Source organism: Ranitomeya variabilis, chromosome 5 (assembly GCF_051348905.1).
Source record: "Ranitomeya variabilis isolate aRanVar5 chromosome 5, aRanVar5.hap1, whole genome shotgun sequence".
NCBI lineage: Eukaryota > Metazoa > Chordata > Amphibia > Anura > Dendrobatidae > Ranitomeya > Ranitomeya variabilis.
In genome coordinates this window covers 135,510,502-135,528,653 of record NC_135236.1, presented here as the reverse complement: position 1 = coordinate 135,528,653, position 18,152 = coordinate 135,510,502, and the positions used below count along the sequence as shown (strand labels likewise).

Below are 18,152 nucleotides of genomic sequence, written 5' to 3'. Positions count from 1 at the left end.
TTCGTCCAGTTTTCGCCGGATCCGGCAAATCTGCCGTTTCCGGTTTCTGGAAAAAACATCCATAGCAACGTTTTTTGTCTCCGGCGAAAAAGCCGGATTCGGCGCTTTCAGCTGTTTACTAGAATGGAAGCCTATGGGAGCCGGAAGGTGCCAGATCCGGAAAATGACAGATTCCGGCGCCGGATTCCGTTTTTTTAAACTGAGCATGCTCCAATTTTTTTTAATCCAATTATCTGGATATGCTAGTCGAATCCCTCGAAAAAACGGATCCGTCGCATCAGGTTTTCACAATCTGCGCCGGATCCGTTTTTTCCAACATTCGCCGGATTGTGCCTGATGCAAAAAACCTGATGTGTGAAAGTTGCCTTAAATCCACAACGTGTGCAACTGGCCTTAATATATTTCTGTACTGTTAGGGTAAGTTCACACAGGGCCTTTTTGCTGCTTTTTTTCTGCAGCAAAACCTGATCTTCTTGGCAGGAAAGAAGCTGTGTCAAAAACGCAGGTTTAGGTGCGTTTTTTGTTGCATCTTTGGTGCATTTTTTTTGGTTTTTTTCTTTGTCCATGCTAATGTCCTTGGATTTTCAGCAGCAAAAATGCAGCAAATAATGATACCTGCGTTTTTGCTGCGCTTTTTTCAATACCCATTCAAAGTCAATGGGTGAAAAAACGCAGCAAAAACACTGAAAGTGACATGCTCTGTGTCCAAAAAGGGAGCCTCACCAGTGTGAGACATAGTGACTAAGGGTACGTGTCCACGTTCAGGAAACGCTGCGTGTTTGACGCTGCGTGGGGCCGCAGCGTCAAACACGCAGTGTCCAGATGTTCCAGCATAGTGGAGGGGATTTTATGAAATCCCGTGTCCACTATGCGTGGAAACACGCATCCGTCGGCCCTGCGACTCCGGACATGCTGCGCGTCTTTTAAGATCGCAGAATGTCCGTGTTCCTTGCGGAGATGCTGCGCCGCAGCAAGGAATAACACAGGGCCCTATGCGAGGGGTGCGATGATGCCGGATGTGTGCAATGAACACATCCGGCATCATCGCGTCCCAGAAGGGGGCGGGGCTTAGCGCCGAGCAGGTTTGCCGCTCCGACGATACCGCCGGCCATCCTGAACGTGGACACGTACCCTTATAGTCTGCTCTCCTGATTTACATGTCTCACACTGGTAACTCTCCCTTTCATTTATAATAATCTATGGAGGCAGATTCTAATTCAGATCTTTGTCCGTCCCATGAATATTAACAGCTCATTTACATATAAGACAAACATGGATATCTCTGGAATAAGACATCGGATCTCAGATATCAAGGAATCATTTTATTCAGCTTCCTGTGACCTGCATGCCCATATAGACGGCTTACCATAGTTGATCCTACTGACAGATTTCCTTTAAAAATAACATACCCTCTACTTTACATTGCTTTCTCCATGTTGTTTTGCAACAACTATGTCTATGTCACCCTTCTAAAAATATGTAATGTAGAGAGCTGTCTTATGAATCCCCCTGGGCATGCCATTTTCTGATCCGGGACTGGTAGGTGTGTATGAGTAATACCTACTGCTGGCCAGAGCCCGTCTGGTGGGCACAGCCTCGCTCCATACACTTGTATTGAGTGAGGCCGTGTCCCATCTGGTGATGTGGCCGTCCAGTTGGTGTGGACGACTACAGGCATGGCCTCGCTCCATACAAGTGTATGGAACGAGGCCTCGCCCTCCGTTCTTAGGTCAGAAACTGGGGAATTCTCGCAGTGCACAGAGCTCTCGGGGGATTGATAAGTCTTGCCGTCACACAGAGTGACTGCAGTCTTATCAATTTGGACAGGACCACTTCTTTAATCAGAACGTGGTCCGAGTGTCATCTGATTGTCTCATATATGGAGAAATAAAAAAGTCTCCACCTTCTCCTTTCTGACAGTCCGTGAAAACCGGACCACACTTAGATGTCATCCGAGTGCAGTCTCATTTTTTCATGTACCCAGTGACTTGCATTCCTGATTTTGATCCAATCTTCGAATCAAAATCAGAAAGGTCTGTGCTATTTTCCACCGACCACTCAGTCCAAGGAAAGAAATCGGAGATGTGATCAGCCCTATTGACTATGACAGGTGCGAGTCCTAAGTGAAAAACAGGGATATCACGTGTACATGAGAATTGGACGTCTGAATCAGGTCTTAGGCTACCTTCTTGCAGTTCTTTGTAGGCAGAAGAGCCCGACAAGTTTTGGAGGATTTTATTTTACTATAAGCTTTTCTTTCCAAGCAGTTCAGAACAGGTTTTTGTAGTTTTTCCCACGTTGCCGCCTTGTAACATTGCAGTGTGATGTTTGGAGCAGATTCCACACGGCCTCCGTCCAAAAGATCAGTTTTTTTTCTGCATTCTCAAATCCTTGGAAAAAAACTCGTCATATGAATAATGAACGCCAAAGTGGATTTTCTATTGGAATCTAAAGTACGAAGTGTATTGTGATGTGGATTTAGGATGGATCCGCTTAAAGGGAACCTGTCACCCTGTTTTTTCCGTATGAGATAAAAATACTGTTAAATAGGGCCTGAGCTGTGCATTACAATAGTGTATTTTGTGGACCCCGATTCCCCACCTATGCTGCCGAAATACGTTACAAAAGTAGTCGTTTTCGCCTGTCAATCAGGCTGGTCTGGTCAAAAGGGCGTGGTGTCTTCCCCCAGATGTTGCTAGTTTTCCGTTGGTGGAGTAGTGGTGTGCACATGCCCAAGGACCCAAATCCACGTCACAGGGGAGTGAAAAGAGCGCGATGTGCACTATTTCATTGGTGATCGGTGGGCGCAGCCATCTTCCATTGGCCGCGCGTGCGCAGAAGCGGCGCTCTGCTGGCCGCGGCTTCAGGAAAATGGCCGCGGGATGCCGTGCGTGCGCAGATGGAGATCGCGGCGGCCATTTTCCTGAAGCCGAGATGCGAACTCTGCTTCAGGAAAATGGCCGCCGCGATCTCCATCTGCGCACGCGCTGAATCCCGCGGCCGTTTTCCTGAAGCCGCGGCCAGCAGAGCGCCGCTTCTGCGCACGCGCGGCCAAAGGAAGATGGCCGTGCCCACTGATCACCAATGAAATAGTGCACATCTCGCTCTTTTCACTCCCCTGTGACGTGGATTTGGGACCTTGGGCATGCGCACACCACTACGCCACCAACGGAAAACTAAGCAAGATCTGGGGGAAGACACCACGCCCTTTTGACCAGACCAGCCTGATTGACAGGCGAAAACGACTACTTTTGTAACGTATTTCGGCAGCATAGGTGGGGAATCGGGGTCCACAAAATACACTATTGTAATGCACAGCTCAGGCCCTATTTAATAGTATTTTTATCTCATACGGAAAAAACGGGGTGACAGGTTCCCTTTAATACCCTCAATAGGAGGGGCAGCTGTACTGACAATGTTGCCACTTCAGAGCTGAAATCTCCCTGTAACCCATTCGTGACAGAAGGCCACATCACATTTATGGTAATCCATGTGCACACATTGAGTATTTGCAGAGTTTTTTACCTCAGTATTTGTAAGCCAAAACCAGGAGTGGAACAATGAGAGGACTCGGAGTGTAATAGACACACGTCACCACTTCTGTATTTATCACCCACTCCTGGGTTTGGCTAGGTTCACATTGCGTTAGGGCAATCCGTTTAGCGCTAGCGGATTGCGCTAACGCAATGTTTTTTTCGGGGTCGCGTTAACGTCCCCGCTCTAGCAGATCCCCGATCTGCGAGAGCGGGGAACGGACCTCGGGCGCGAAGCAGCGTCCGCGGCGCATCACAAAAGAACGGCATATCGCTAGCGCGAGCCGAAAAAGGCACGCGCTAGCGATGCGCTACAGGCGGAATTTACATTGCTGTCAATAGGTGCGCTAACGGACCCGTTGCACGGCGTTAATTGCGACATTTTCGCCGTGCAACGCTGTCCGTTAGCGTGCACACATTAACGCAATGTGAACCTAGCCTTTGGCTTACACATACTGAGGTAAAATACTGAAGGTGTGCACATAGCCTAACACAGGAAACCGGAGGAGTCCACACTGCACACAGCTCTGCTGCACCTTGTGAACAGTACACTCCTCCATGTAATGTTACATTTCCTCCGCTGCTGGCCCTGACCCACTTTGCTGCAGTCTGTCTCCTACTTCCTGCATTGTTGTCTGACTTCCCGTTGGTAAAGTCGGTCCTAAACTACAGGGCACTGGGCAGAGTTTTCAAACGATGCACAAAGACTGACGGGAATTGTAGTCGTTGGACAATTTCGCTATACAGCGCATGCGTACAAGCTAACTGCCGCCTACAGCAGCTGGTCGTTGTTGCTTGGCAACCACAAGGGACTCTGAGGGGATCGGGGCGGGGATTTGGAGAGCTCCAGAGCCAATCGTCGAGTTATCCGGCCCGTGCCGCCGGATTTCCTTTTCTGTTAGCGCATGCGCAAATCTTTACTTTTGCAGCGTCCCGAGCTCTGTTTGCGGTGCTGTGTTCTGATTGGCTGTGCTGGAGGGGTTTTCTGTGCCTTCTTCCCGTTAACGCGGAGGGTTATGGGGCAGGCCCCGGGAAGTACGGAGCGGTGTGAGGCGCTGGGCAGTGGTGTGTCCCGGGGGTGAGTGTGTTTCCGTTCAGTACGCCCTTCCTGCACTCACCACTTCCCAAACAGGCCCTCACACCCAGTACCCGACCCCTGCAACAATGGGCAGCCGTGTGCCCCGTACCCAGCACCAGGTGCCCAGTACCTGCCCTGCCTGGGCCTCTGCTGCCGTCTGCCTGTGCTGGGTGGCTGTAATGCTGCCGTGTCACAGCGGATAATCCATTGTACTGCTGCAGACAATAGCCAGAGCTGCCAGACTGGGCTCCCACCATTACTGGGCTCCCACCATTACTGGGCTCCCACCATTACTGGGCCCCGTATGCCAGTGTATGAGAAGTGTGTACTAATGTGCCCCTGTGCACCTCACCGGCCTCTTTATTGTTCTGCCCCCTACAGACACAGAAATAATCCCCCAATGATGTCCTATGGTACCAATCTATCCGCAGCGGCCGTGGCGTGTATGTGTCCGGATGCCTAAGGAGGCATTCTAGTTACAAAGTGATGCCTGCCCATTAAAGAGTTAACACAAGCTGTCACAGACCGCAGTGCTGTGTTCGGCCTTATTCACACATTGCAGATTTAATTGGTAGTTTAAAGCCAAAATCAGGAGTGGAGAAGTATAAAACCGCTAATATATGGGCTCCACTCATGGATAATCACCCGTAACCAGAGACTCAGAGTTACTTTGGGATTGGGTTGTGATTTGGCTGTGAAAATACAGGAAAAAAACAAGTTGCACGAGACTTCTGTTGTCACTTTTTTTTTTTTTTTACAACATTTGTGTCCCTGCCGATCACTGATTTTGGCACCTGACTGATTCCAGTAATTAGTAATTACACATTTATTCCAGTTAAATGGTAACAACATTGGTTTAGGGTTTGTTTGTTTTTTAAAGATGGAGTTGGTATGTTTGTACCAACTCCACCCAAATCTGGCCCTGACTCCGCAGCCCTGGTGATAAGTGTGTATCATTTCTCTTAGGCCACGTTCACACATTCAGTATTTGGTGAGTTTTTTACCTCAGTATTTGTAGCCAAAACCGGGAATGTTTGTTCCACTTTAGCTTAGAAATGCTGAGGTAAAAAACTCACCCAATACTCAATGTGTGCACGTGGCCTTAAAGAGTCAAGAAGAACATCCAACACTGTTTTTTATTTCTGCAGTTCTGTTTTCACCATTCAGGTTTCATTGTTATGGGTCTTTTTATTTAGTGCCAAATTTTTGTGGTCTTTAGCAAGGGGGCTGTTTCTCAGGGTTTTTAGGGGGTCTTTAAGCTGATCTGCATTATTAACAATGCTCCATTTTCACAGACTATAAAAAAAAAAAGGCTCTAAATAAAAAAGGCCCTCATAACTGGACCCGTATGGCAGATTTAAAAAGAAAGCCGAATACTTAGGAAAGCAGCTGGATTAAAATAAAAGCACATACTGGCCACTTCAAAGTAGGCAGCGGTGCAATGTTAGAGGGAATCCATCAGAACGATCCACTCCCCAAATTGTTTATATGATCTTGTTACTCTCTGAAAGATAATCTCATTTACACCTTTACTTATGCAATATGTTGCTCCCTGACTGGAAAAAATGCTGTTATAATTCATACTTAAATAAAGGCTTAGTCTACGTTCACATTAGCGTTCGGCGTCGGGCGCCGCAGCGTCGCCGCATGCGTCATGCACCCCTATATTTAACATGGGGGCGCATGGACATGCGTTGTGCTGCGTTTTGCAACGCATGGCCGCAAGCATTGGGCGCAGAGAACGCAACAAGTTGCATTTTTTTTTGCGTCCAACTTTCGGCAAAAAAGGACGCATGCGTCGCAAAATGCAGCGTTTTAGCGTGCGTTTTGTTGCGGTTTTGTGTGCGTTGCGGCGCCGACGCAGCGGCGCACAACGCAAATGTGAACGTAGCCTTAAAGGGGTTTTCCCACTAAGTACATTTTAATCAATAGATCTTAGAATAATGTAACTTCCACAGTGGAATGTGTTTCAAATAATGTCCCTGTGCTGAGATAATCTTATAAATGTGCCCCTGCTGTGTACTGTGTAACAGCCGTGTCTGACCGTACAGGGACATGGTCTGATCATATCACAGCTCCTGGGCAGGGGGGAAGCGAGACATTACAGTAGGGGATAACATGATTTTTTCTGTATGGCAAAACATTTCCCTGCTTGTTTTAAACATGTTTTACCTCACAGAAAGCAGCAGCTGCTGTGATTCCATGCAGTCCTGTCTGTATCTTCTCTTTTGCTTCCTCCTCTGTCCAGGAGATGTGGTATGATCAGACCATGTCCCTGTCCGGTCAGACACAGCCATTACACAGTACACAGCAGGGGCACATGTATAAGATTATCTCAGCACAGGAACATTTTATTTATACACATCCAATTGTGGAAGTTATTATTATTCAACAATCTATTGATTTAAAGTGTACTTTATTTCTACAACCTTTCAGGGAACATTAAAGGAACCCATGAGCGGTTTTATTACTACATAATATTCAGACAAATCACCAATGTGGGGCTGCCCACGCCTTTATTGAAAAAGAAGGTCAGCCCCAGATTTGTGATGGGTACCCTTTGAGTGTCAAAGCACTTCCCAGGCTGCTTCCTCCATGGACTTTTTCAGGTGGGCTTAGCCCCACCTTCATCAGCTTGACTGACAGCTCAGTGCTTTGGCTACACCGCCAGTGCGCTATCAAGTAGAGAAAAGAGCCAGGGAGGCAGAGGCCTGGAAGCACTTTAACACTCAAAGGGTACCCATCACAAATCTGGGACTGGCCTTCTTTTTTAATAAAGGTGTGGGCAGCCCCACATTGGTGATTTGTCTGAATATTATGTAGTAATAAAACCGCTCATGGGTTCCTTTAATGTTCCTTGAAAGGGCACCGTCTTTCTAGCAATCTTTTGGCTCGAGCTTCTGCATGTGGGATCCTGGCATGCAAAGTGAGATCCCACATCCCTCCATTGTCGTTCTGTCAGTGAAAGAGCATAATCTCGTTCTCAGCACTACCCGGTACTTTGCTAAGTTATTGCTAAACAGTAACATGATTATACCATTAAGTAATGGCTTAGTAATGCTTGCGGCAGAGTTATGCAAAAAGTGAGATTGCGCCTTTTCACTATGAGAGCGGCCGTGGATGATTGTCGGATCTCACATTGCATGCCAGGATCCCATATATAAGAAGTTTGGGCCTGACTTTTGCTTGAAAGTTGAGCCCTTTTTGGGGACGCTGGAGATCCTGCTAAGCGCTTTTGTTAATGGGTGATATTTAGGAAACTCACCCTCTTCTTGAATAAAAAGGTATTCCTCAGATTGGTGACAGGGGCTCTTTAAGCCTCATTTGCATATGAATTAAAACTGCGATTTTTCGGTCAGGGGCAACACATTGTAAAAGTAAAGTTGTGGATGAATTTATCTTTCAGAATGCAGCGTGCCCATATTAACAGATGGAGGGATTGTTCTGACAGATTCATTTCAACTATTCCCCTTTTTATATAGAGACATCATTTTCATCATTGTTCAGAAGATGAGTTCCTGACCAAATGTTTGTGTAGGTCATGGCATTCTGTGCTGGGTAGGAAGCCGATCTGGACATTTGCTGTCACAACACAATGTCTGGTTCTGTATCTGTGTAATGCCTGCACAGATCAGATGGGATTAATGCTACCCCCCAAGACGCAGTCCTTTTATAGCTACAGTACATTCTGGGAACAAGAATACATTGCACAAAGAAGAAAAGAAAACCTGCAGCCTTTTCAGGGTTTTTGTCTTACTTGATGGGATATAATAGCATTTTTGGGAAATAAAAATATAAAAAGTTATGAAAATAAATATGGGCTTTAATTGCAGATGTCTTTCTACCTGCCTAGTACCCTAGTGGGTAGTAAATAAATTGATTTTGCACAAGGGTGGACAAAGTACTGTTCAAAGTAGTACAAGCAATGTTTTTTTTTTTTACTAAACTTTTGAATATATTATTGGAAAAAGACCCAAAGTGAAGACCCAGGAGGAAGATTTTTTGTACATTGGCGACCTCCTGGGATATGTTGAGCCTGGACTTCTAAGTCCATCAGCCTGTTCCCTTGAAGTGAACTTAGCAGGATTTAGCCCCCCCCCCCCCTCCAAGTATTAGGAGCTCTTTATTAGTCTATTACTGATTTTAAAGAACTCTGTATTATCACTAAGTGTTGCTGAAGTATGATTGAAGAGCATGTTATTTATTCCAATATCGGCTGGTATCTCGCGCACATATTGGGATGTCAATCACACCGCTGTGGCTCAGCTTCCTGCAACACTAGGAGTAGTTGACAGCGGTCCTGGAGTAGTACTGGTATCACGTCCCAGCGTTAAGCATCATTTGTAGACATACTGCAGCACTGCTTAGTGTTCATGAAAAGTAGTATTGGGGGGCTGATAATACACTCCTAATACCTTCTGGGGGTAAATCCTGCTGTCAGGTTTGTTTTAAAACTGGGTATCGGTTTTACAGGATCCTTATTGGATATGACTTATCATATATAACTGTGAACACAAATGGACACATTTCCATGCACATATATATTTATATAATATAGTTTTCTCCTTAAAGCAACTCCTTAAGTAATGTATATACATTTGGAAATGGCGATGTTTGATTTGCATATTGAACTCCTTTAGCTTCTCTCATTCTTTTCTCTATTTTTACCATTATATTTTAGGTCTGCTGTTAGTGACTTTGTAGAGATAAAAGGACAGGACCAGAGGTAAGACTACTTTTAAATGGAAATTTCTTTTCATACTTTGTTTATTAAAAATATTTTCAACTGTAAATCTTCAATATCATGCTTCTTTCAACATTCCTGGCAAACAGCTGACTAAGGGTACGTTCACACAGGACTTTTTTGCTGCTTTTTTTTGCTGCTTTTTTTTATGCTAATTTAGGTGCGTTTTTTTGGTGCGTTTTTGGTGCGTTTTTTGGGTACGTTCACACAGGACTTTTTTGCTGCAGATTTTTGCTGCAGATTTTTGCTGCTTTTTTTATGCCAATTTTCAGCTGCTAGGACACCTCACAATGGCTCTTCACACCTTACTACCAGGAACTCCCTCACAATAGATCACAATCAGGACACCTCACAATGGCTCTTCACACCTCACAATGGCTCACAATGGCTCTTCACACCTCACTAACCACACCCCTAAGCTCTTGGCTGTGAGATCCCTTCCTGCTGGCCATGATTTTCTGCACAAAAAACGCAGCAAATAGGCTACGTTCACATTTGCGTTGTGCGCCGCAGCGCACAACGCAAACAAAAAACGCGGCAAAACGCACGCTAAAACGCTGCGTTTTGCGCCGCATGCGTCGTTTTTGGCCGCAAGTTGGACGCAAAAAAAATGCAACTTGATGCGTTTCTTGCGTCCAACGCTTGCGGCCATGCGGCGCTAAACGCAGCACAACGCATGTCCATGCGCCCCCATGTTAAATATAGGGGCGCATGACGCATGCGGCGCCGCTGCGGCGCTGACCGCAAATGTGAACGTAGCCATAATGCTACATGCGTTTTTGCAGCGTTTTTGCAGCGTTTTTTCATCACCCATTCAAGTCAATGGGTGAAAAAACGCTGCAAAAACGCAGCAAAAACGCTGAAAGAAGTGACATGCCCTATGTCCAAAAAAAGCAGCAAAGCAGAAAAAACTGATCAAACAAAAAACCAACGTGTGTGCATGAGATTTCTGAAATCTCATAGGCTTTACTGGTACTGTAAAAAGCAGCTGAAAATTAGCATAAAAAAAAGCAGCAAAAAAGTCCTGTGTGAACGTACCCTTAGTCCACCAGAACATGAGCTGTTCTTATATAGTATCTACTATAAGGCAGAGAGGGCAGTTCAGGGTTGTCTTCATGAAACAAAACCATTAAAGAAAAACAGGCTAATTGACACAACTTCATTTACCTCCCTCCATTTGTTTTGAAGAAAATAAACCCAATGTGAATATTTAATGTTCACGCCACCACCATCCTCTCCTGGGCAGGGCTAGTGTTGATAAATAAGTGTGATTGCTAAATATCTGGTAATTGGCAGGCATTTGTGTTTGCCATTAGGGGGCAGAATCCTCTTTCTAAATTTTAGCCCACCGCACAGCTAGGAAATAATTCATTGGGCTTCTGAAAAGTTATTATGGGGTTAGCTGGCCCACTAATCATCTGATTGCTGCAGGCCTTGTTTGAGAAGATACTGTTGATGAACTGCTGCTATCTATATTTATATATACTTGGCATAAATGTATTCGATTTGCTGCATTATCCCTACAACAGTTGTAATTTTTTGTCTGTCTTTTTTCTATATTACATTAGGTGAAAACATTCACTCTGGGGACATGAAGTGGTTCAGTACCTCAGGTCAAGAGAGACATCACCACTGTTCGAAAAGGAAATAGTCACAGCACTGAGAGGTATTTCCATTTCCAGTAATGGCCACTATGATGGCCTGTCAGGTGGCATGGTTACCCCCTTAAATATTAATTTTATGTGGAAGCTAAGAGCCATTATTGTGTATTGCTGAAGGGCAGTAGGTGTACAGAGGATTGTGCAGCCACAGGTTTTGTGCTCAGGAGCCAATTAGAGGAGGGAGAAATGGGTTTTTATATTTACTTATTTATTTTATTTTTTTTAACTTTAAAACTTTTTTATTAAATTTTCTAAACACAAATACAAGTGTCATTACCATCAAAATGGGTTTTTACGTTTTCTGCCTTCTTGATCAATGTATCCACAAGTCTGAGAACACCAGGGCATCTCTTGGTCTTGGTGATTATTTAAAGAGGTTGTCTACTACTTTATGGTCAGATTTATGGTCAGCTACTTACGAGTCCTTCATTATGAATTCTCAGCATTGAATCACATATTCATAGCGCATCACGTACTGGCAGAGAAAAGAGAAAAAAGAAAATCATTTTTCGTTTAAGAGATCATGTCATCATCTTATATCTATAAATATCTCTCAATTTCAGCAAAGAAAAGGACAAACACAAAAGATCTGTATGTGTTATAAATATTTTCTTAACATGTGACTGGTATTTCTGAATATTTTATATTTTTTATATGTATTGTCATCACATACTTCCCATGCCGTATTATTTACAGCTATATAACTTATTTGTTTTATTTTTTATAGAGGCATTGTCCCTGAGTAAACCTAGCAGTCTTTTAAATCTTCACTGCAAGATTATATATATATATATGAGGTGATTGGTATTATTGTCCATCATCCTATAGACCGCCGTACTGAGTGTTATCTATTCCAGGGGTTATGACAAATATGCTCCGACGGTCATTAAATGGCAGAGCCTAGCGTTTATTCTTTTGTTGATCATCTGATTTTCTCTCCTGAGCGCTCATACACGTACGTCTCAGTGGCAGCATTGTATACCTGCCTTCCTGCCATGCGCAGAAGCGCCCTTCTGTGTGCGCTGTGCCCCCCCGGCGGCGTTGTGGGCTGTACGTGTCGCTATGGCGATGGGGAGCGATGACGTGTTTCCTCCTTCCCATCGTCCATGCGGCGCGCCGGCCGGCTGCGCCGCTGGGCGGGCACATCACACATCATGGCGCTTCGATTCGCCTATCAGGACTCCTGGCCACATATTTATAGTCCGCTTTTTTGCCGTTAAACCACGCCTCCTGACGAAGCCGAGGACGGTGAAACGCGCGTCGAGGCTTCTGTGTGGTTCACCGGCGTTCTAGCACACCATCCGCACCATGTCTGAAGGTAATACGATCTAACTATTTTTCTGGCTGTTCATGGTGGACGACTAACTTATACACTTTACTTCCACTTATGGTATTAGTTACGTTAGCGTTGTATCCAGCATGCTCCTAAGATCTCATTGTGAGTTATTACAGCCATTACCTATATAGCTTTGTACCTCTATCAGATAGATACGGAATTGTGGCGCATACAATTTCATTGCGCCAAGTGCTGTCACGCCGGTGACCACACAGTTTTTTTCATTTTTTTCATTTTTCCCTTTAATCGGCACATTACCATCGTATTGCCGACAGTCTTTGGTTGTCTTACTTCATCATGCACTTTATGTCTGTATATTTATATGTGTAATAAAACCATATATTTGCATTAATACCCCGTTCTTTTTCTCATTTGATCTTTTCCTCTTGGGCACCCATATGTTATTGGTATTATTGACTATTACTCACTCTTATGTATATATATAATAGCGATTTTGCCCATATTCAAGTGAGACTTTTTGGTTTTATGTATATGGCTTTAGGGGTATGGTCCCAAGTAGCTATGGTGACCATATTGTAGGTTCTTATGTCTACTACTTTTGTCTGATCAGCCGGTGTCTGGAACTCAGCACCCTTGCCGATCAGCCATTACTCATGTCGGCAGCGGCGGCCGGAAGTTCTTACTTGCAGAGCTTCACCGTCTACTTGTAGTAGCCGCCGCAGGGTACTATTCAATTAAATAGGATGCGGATGTGCAGTAGACAGCCCCGGCCACTACAAGTAGATGGCCATGCACTGCAAGTAAGTACGTCCGGCCGCCGGCACTGATACCAGCTGATCTTTGGGGTTGCTGACTGCCAGGCCCCGGCCAATCAGATATTGATGCCCTATCCTAAGACTAGGGTATCAATGTAAAAGTAGTGGGCAACTTCTTTAATTTTCAGCAAAATTGTGAAATGTCCAAGCCTCTAAGGCAAGTTGCGCACATCCATCTCCATCTATCACATTCAGTGTACGGACCAGGATAAACGGACTGACTGCAAGTTTGCTGACCCGTACTCAACAGCCTCGTAAATAGATATGAGACGGTCGTGTTTGTTTTAGGAGACTGACGGTCCAAAATTGGGCCACTTTCAAACATTTTTCACGTTCTAAGTCTAGCTAGACCCCGAACAGCCCCGATTCATCACTCACATCAGCATGTCTGTTTTCACATGAAACTGGAACAGTTATGATGGTTTCTCTTGCAGGTAAAATATGCGATGTAATAATAAATGATTTCCTTATATGACTTTGTCCGACCTTCAGGTGAACAAGGCAAAGCACAAAAAAGTAAAAAATAAAACAAATGAGTCAAATATATTAAAAGGAACCTGTCAGCAGGATTGTGCACAGTAACCTACAGACAGTATCAGGTCGATGCCGTTATACTGGTTACAATGATACCTGGGTTGATGAAATCCGCCTTGTGGTTGTTGTTTAACCCTTTCACGACATGCGCAGTAATAGTACGGCGCATGTCTGGTCCCCTGCTTTGATGTGGGCTTCGGCGGTGAGCCCACATCAAAGTCGCGTCATGTCAGCTGTTTTGTACAGCTAACATGTGCGCGCAATAGCGGTGGGTGAAATCGCTATTCACCCGCTACTATTAACCTGTTAAATGCCGCTGTCAAACGCAGACAACGGCATTTAACTACCGCTTCCGGCCGGGCGGCCGGAAATGACGTCATCGCCGACCCCTGTCACATGATCGGGGGTCGGCGATGTGTCAGGACAGTAACCATAGAGGTCATGGTTACTGATGCCGGCCTGCAGTGAGCGCCCCCCCTGTGGTCGGCGCTCACAGCACACCTGCATTTCAGCTACATAGCAGCGATCTGATGATCGCTGCTATGTAGCTGAGCCGATCAAGTCGTGCCAGCTTCTAGCCTCCCATGGAGGCTATTGAAGCATGGCACAAGTTAAAAAAAAAATGTTTTTAAAAATATGAAAAAAATATAAAAAATATAAAAGTTTAAATCACCCCCCCCTTTCGCCCCATCCTAAATAAAACAATAAAAAAAAAATCAAACCTACACGTATTTGGTAACGCCGCGTTCAGAATTGCCCGATCTATCAATAAAAAAAAAGCATTAACCTGATCGCTAAACAGCGTAGCGAGAAAAAAATCCGAAACGACAGAATTACGTTTTTTTGGTCGCCGCGACATCGCATTAAAATGCAATAACGGTCGATCAAAAGAACGTATCTGCGCCGAAATGGTATCATTAAAAACGTCAGCTCAGCACGCAAAAAATAAGCCCTCACCTGACCCCAGATCACGAAACATGGAGACGCTTCGGGTATCGGAAAATGGCACTTTTTTTTTTTTTTTTTTAAGCAAAGTTTTGAATTTTTTTTAACCACTTGGATAAAAAATAAAAGAAGACATGTTAGGTGTCTATGAACTCGTAATGACGTAGAGAATCACAATAGCAGGTTAGTTTTAGCATTTAGTGAACCTAGCAAAAACGCCAAACAAAAAACAAGTGTGGGATTGCACTTTTTTTGCAATTTCACCGCACTTGGAATTTTATTCCTGTTTTCTAGTAAAAGACATGGTAAAACCAATGGTGTCGTTCAAAAGTACAACTCGTCCCGCAAAAAATAAGCCCTCACATGGCCATATTGACGGAAAAATAAAAAAGTTATGGCTCTGGGAAGGAGGGGAGCGAAAAACGAAAATGCAAAAACGAAAAAGGGCCGCGACTTGAAGGGATTAATCTTTATTTGTAATTTTCAGTTATTGATATACTCGTGCTCCGGGGCGGCCTGTGTGGGTCTTCATGTGGTGCCCTGCTTACATATTCATCTGTATGGCTTATGACAGGTTACTGACCTGCCCCCTATTTTACATACTGTATTATATCTTATTGTTTGGGGAAAAAAATTACATTCATCATGCAGGTGCCGGTTGCGACGCCTGTGCTGCAGTATGATCCGATCTATGATATCCACATATTCATTTTATTTAGTGATATAAATTTCTTAAGAAAAATTTTTTTTTTCCTCAAAATGGTGCTGGCTGCGCCTACGCAGTACTATAATTCAGAACGCTACTGATCCTACTGAGCAGGCGTCACTGCCAGCACCATTTTGCTATAAGAAAAAAAAATTGTCTCCACCAAGTTGGCGTGGCGCCTGCACAGTTGCATCTATCGTGTTCTGCATTATTGTACTGTGCTAGCGCGGCCAGCGCCATTTTGAGGAAGACATTTTTTTTTTCTCAAGAAATTTATATCACTAAATAAAATGAATATATGGATATTATAGATGCGATCTTGCTACAGCGCAGTTCCTGCATGATGATTGTAATTTTTTTTCTCCCTGAAACAATAAGGTATGCAGTATGTAAAATAGGGGGCACAATCCTGCTGACAGCTTCCCTTTAAAAAAATAAATAAAAAAACTGAAAAGCCGAATTTTGGCTCACCAACATGTTTGCAGCCGTAGCCAAATGTGATTCTGCTAACTAGCTCATATTATATATCAAAATACGTGTTAGAAACGAAGTGCTAAAATAGAATATCCTTTAACCGTGAAACGCTTGAATAAACAGGTGTCGTAACATGGTCTGGTAAGGGGTTTTCTAAGTGAAGATTTGTTCCAATGAATGAAGAAATAATTTAAGAAAGAAAAGCAATACTCAACTCACCGATCACCGTTGTCCCTATTGCGGTTGCAGCAATGTGATTCCTGCTTTTAATGCCTGGCTTTAGTGGAGCACCGCTGTAGCCAGTGATTGGCTGCAGTGTTTACATTTCCCTGCAGTGGGGCATCATTGCTGCAGTCGGAAGCAGAGACGTGATAGTGTTAGATTGGGAGAACAGAGAGATTGATGAGGAAAGTATTGCTTTTTATTTTGATCAAACTTTTACGGATGCAGCAGCACCAAAAACGGTATGTTTATTTTGTTTTTGTATTATTTTTAGTGGGAGGAAAAAAGTGGAGATTTGAAAAAAAAATATGTATACATTTTTAAAATATTTTTAAAAACTGAATTATTTTTTTACTGTATTTTTGGCCATCTTATGGGACTTGAACCTGCAATTTTTTGTGAGCTTTGACTATATACTGCAAGGACCGAGTAGTGCAGAATATAATAAAATTGTGGTTCTATGGAGCTAAGCTTCAGAGGATGAGCAAGGTGGCAGCTCCGAGACCCTTCAGCAAACCCCTTGCTGACATGACACAACCCGCCTGTTTCCAGTGATCATGTCACTTGGGACCTGTGGAAGCCGGTGTGTATGTGCATCAGTACTGACATGCCGCTGTCAGAGATTTGTCAGTGGCATTTAATTAAACTAAAGAAATTGGAGCAAGCTCTGGTCACTTCTGTCACCTGCAGATGCCATCTATGCCTGGTATGGTGCGGGCTTTAATATTTTTAAAAACTTTTTTTTTTTTTACTTTTTGCATGCTTCAGTATTCTACATGGGAGACTAGAAGCTGCAGTACTTTGATCGCTTCTGCTACACACAGGTGATGATCAGATTACTTGTGTGTAACGGAAAGGCTCACTTGTTATGAGTGCCAACCCCCGGGGCAGTGCTCATAGCAATCTGGCAATGAGAACCACAGAGTTCTACTTCAGACCTCTGTTTGTCATGCCAACCTGTTGCAATCATGTGATGGGGTCACTGATGGGCGGGATTAGCGACTCGCTTCCGGTAAGCTCGAGTTAAAAGCCGCTGCCAGAGATTGACGGTGTCATTCAACTAGTTAACAGCCGCAGGTGGATCGCGATCCCACCCTCAGCTGTTGCGGGCACATGTCGGCTGTCATGTGCCCAGAAAGGTGCGGGCTCATGCACATACTATTAAGGCACATGTCGGAAAGGGGATAAAGTGTTCCCATCTTTTTATTTTTTATTTCATAAATCAATAGTACATGTAATAATAAGCAACTTTGTAGTATACCTTATCATGGAACTCTGCTTCTTTTTCTGCCAGGAATGGTCGTTCATTTGCCAAACTCTCGGGTGAAATCTGTGTTCAGTGAATACAGATTTTTTTACATGACTGAGATAGGAGATGGCAGTGGCTACTGATGAGATTATATGTAGACTAGGGGGCAGAATCCTTCTAACAGGTACACTTTAAAAAAAGAAAAGCCGAATTTTGGCCCACCAAAAGATGTAGTGAATCTGTTGGACTGACAGTGGCCCCCTTGAGAAGTTAAAATTTTCAAATTGTTGGAGTTTTTGTTCACACGAAAATAGATGTAAATGGTTTAAGAACTTTCACCCCAAATGTCTGATTAGCTGCAGCTCTTCTTTGACAGCACTAGTAGAGCCAGACGTGTGGCAGCTGAAGCTTCGTCCACCCGAAGAAGGTGAATGTGACTGCCGCACCATCTGGCTCTGTCATCATGCTGGCATGTGCAGGTGCTGCAGTTCTTTAGGTAATTGTTTGTTATACAGGTCTATGATTTGTACGTAATATAAGGTAAGGCTAGATGAGAAGTCTGTATAGAAACTAAAAAGTCATTGAATGCATTGCTGTCAGTTTAAAATGAGACGTGCAAAGGGAGGAGAACAAGGAGCACATAATAAAGATACGTTTAAGAAAAAATCTTTATTGGTATAAATATTAAAAACGGACAACAGTATTGAATGCACGTGTAACACGAGAAATCACATAGAAGGGGAGAAAAACGACCATCCCTACACCATCTTAGTACTCAAATACAACTACATAGGGAGCAGGGAAAAACGGCTCCATGTACAAAACACTAATACCACGGTAAGCTAAGTAGTCACTGCTGTGCCCGGTAAACAGAATAAGTTCCAGCAAGTGCTC

General features: G+C 44.0%; 1 protein-coding gene across 2 annotated transcripts in view; it reads left to right on the top strand.

The window, feature by feature from the left end:
* Positions 1 to 4,368: 4,368 nt before the first annotated feature.
* Positions 4,369 to 18,152, top strand: part of ASB7 (ankyrin repeat and SOCS box containing 7) — a 51,578-nt gene continuing 37,794 nt past the window's right edge. The window contains exons 1-3 of one of the 2 annotated variants that reach the window (XM_077263357.1): positions 4,369 to 4,611; positions 9,293 to 9,337; positions 10,924 to 11,021. The gene's annotated coding sequence lies outside the window, so the exon portion shown is untranslated. The other variant, XM_077263358.1, reaches the window with a different exon arrangement.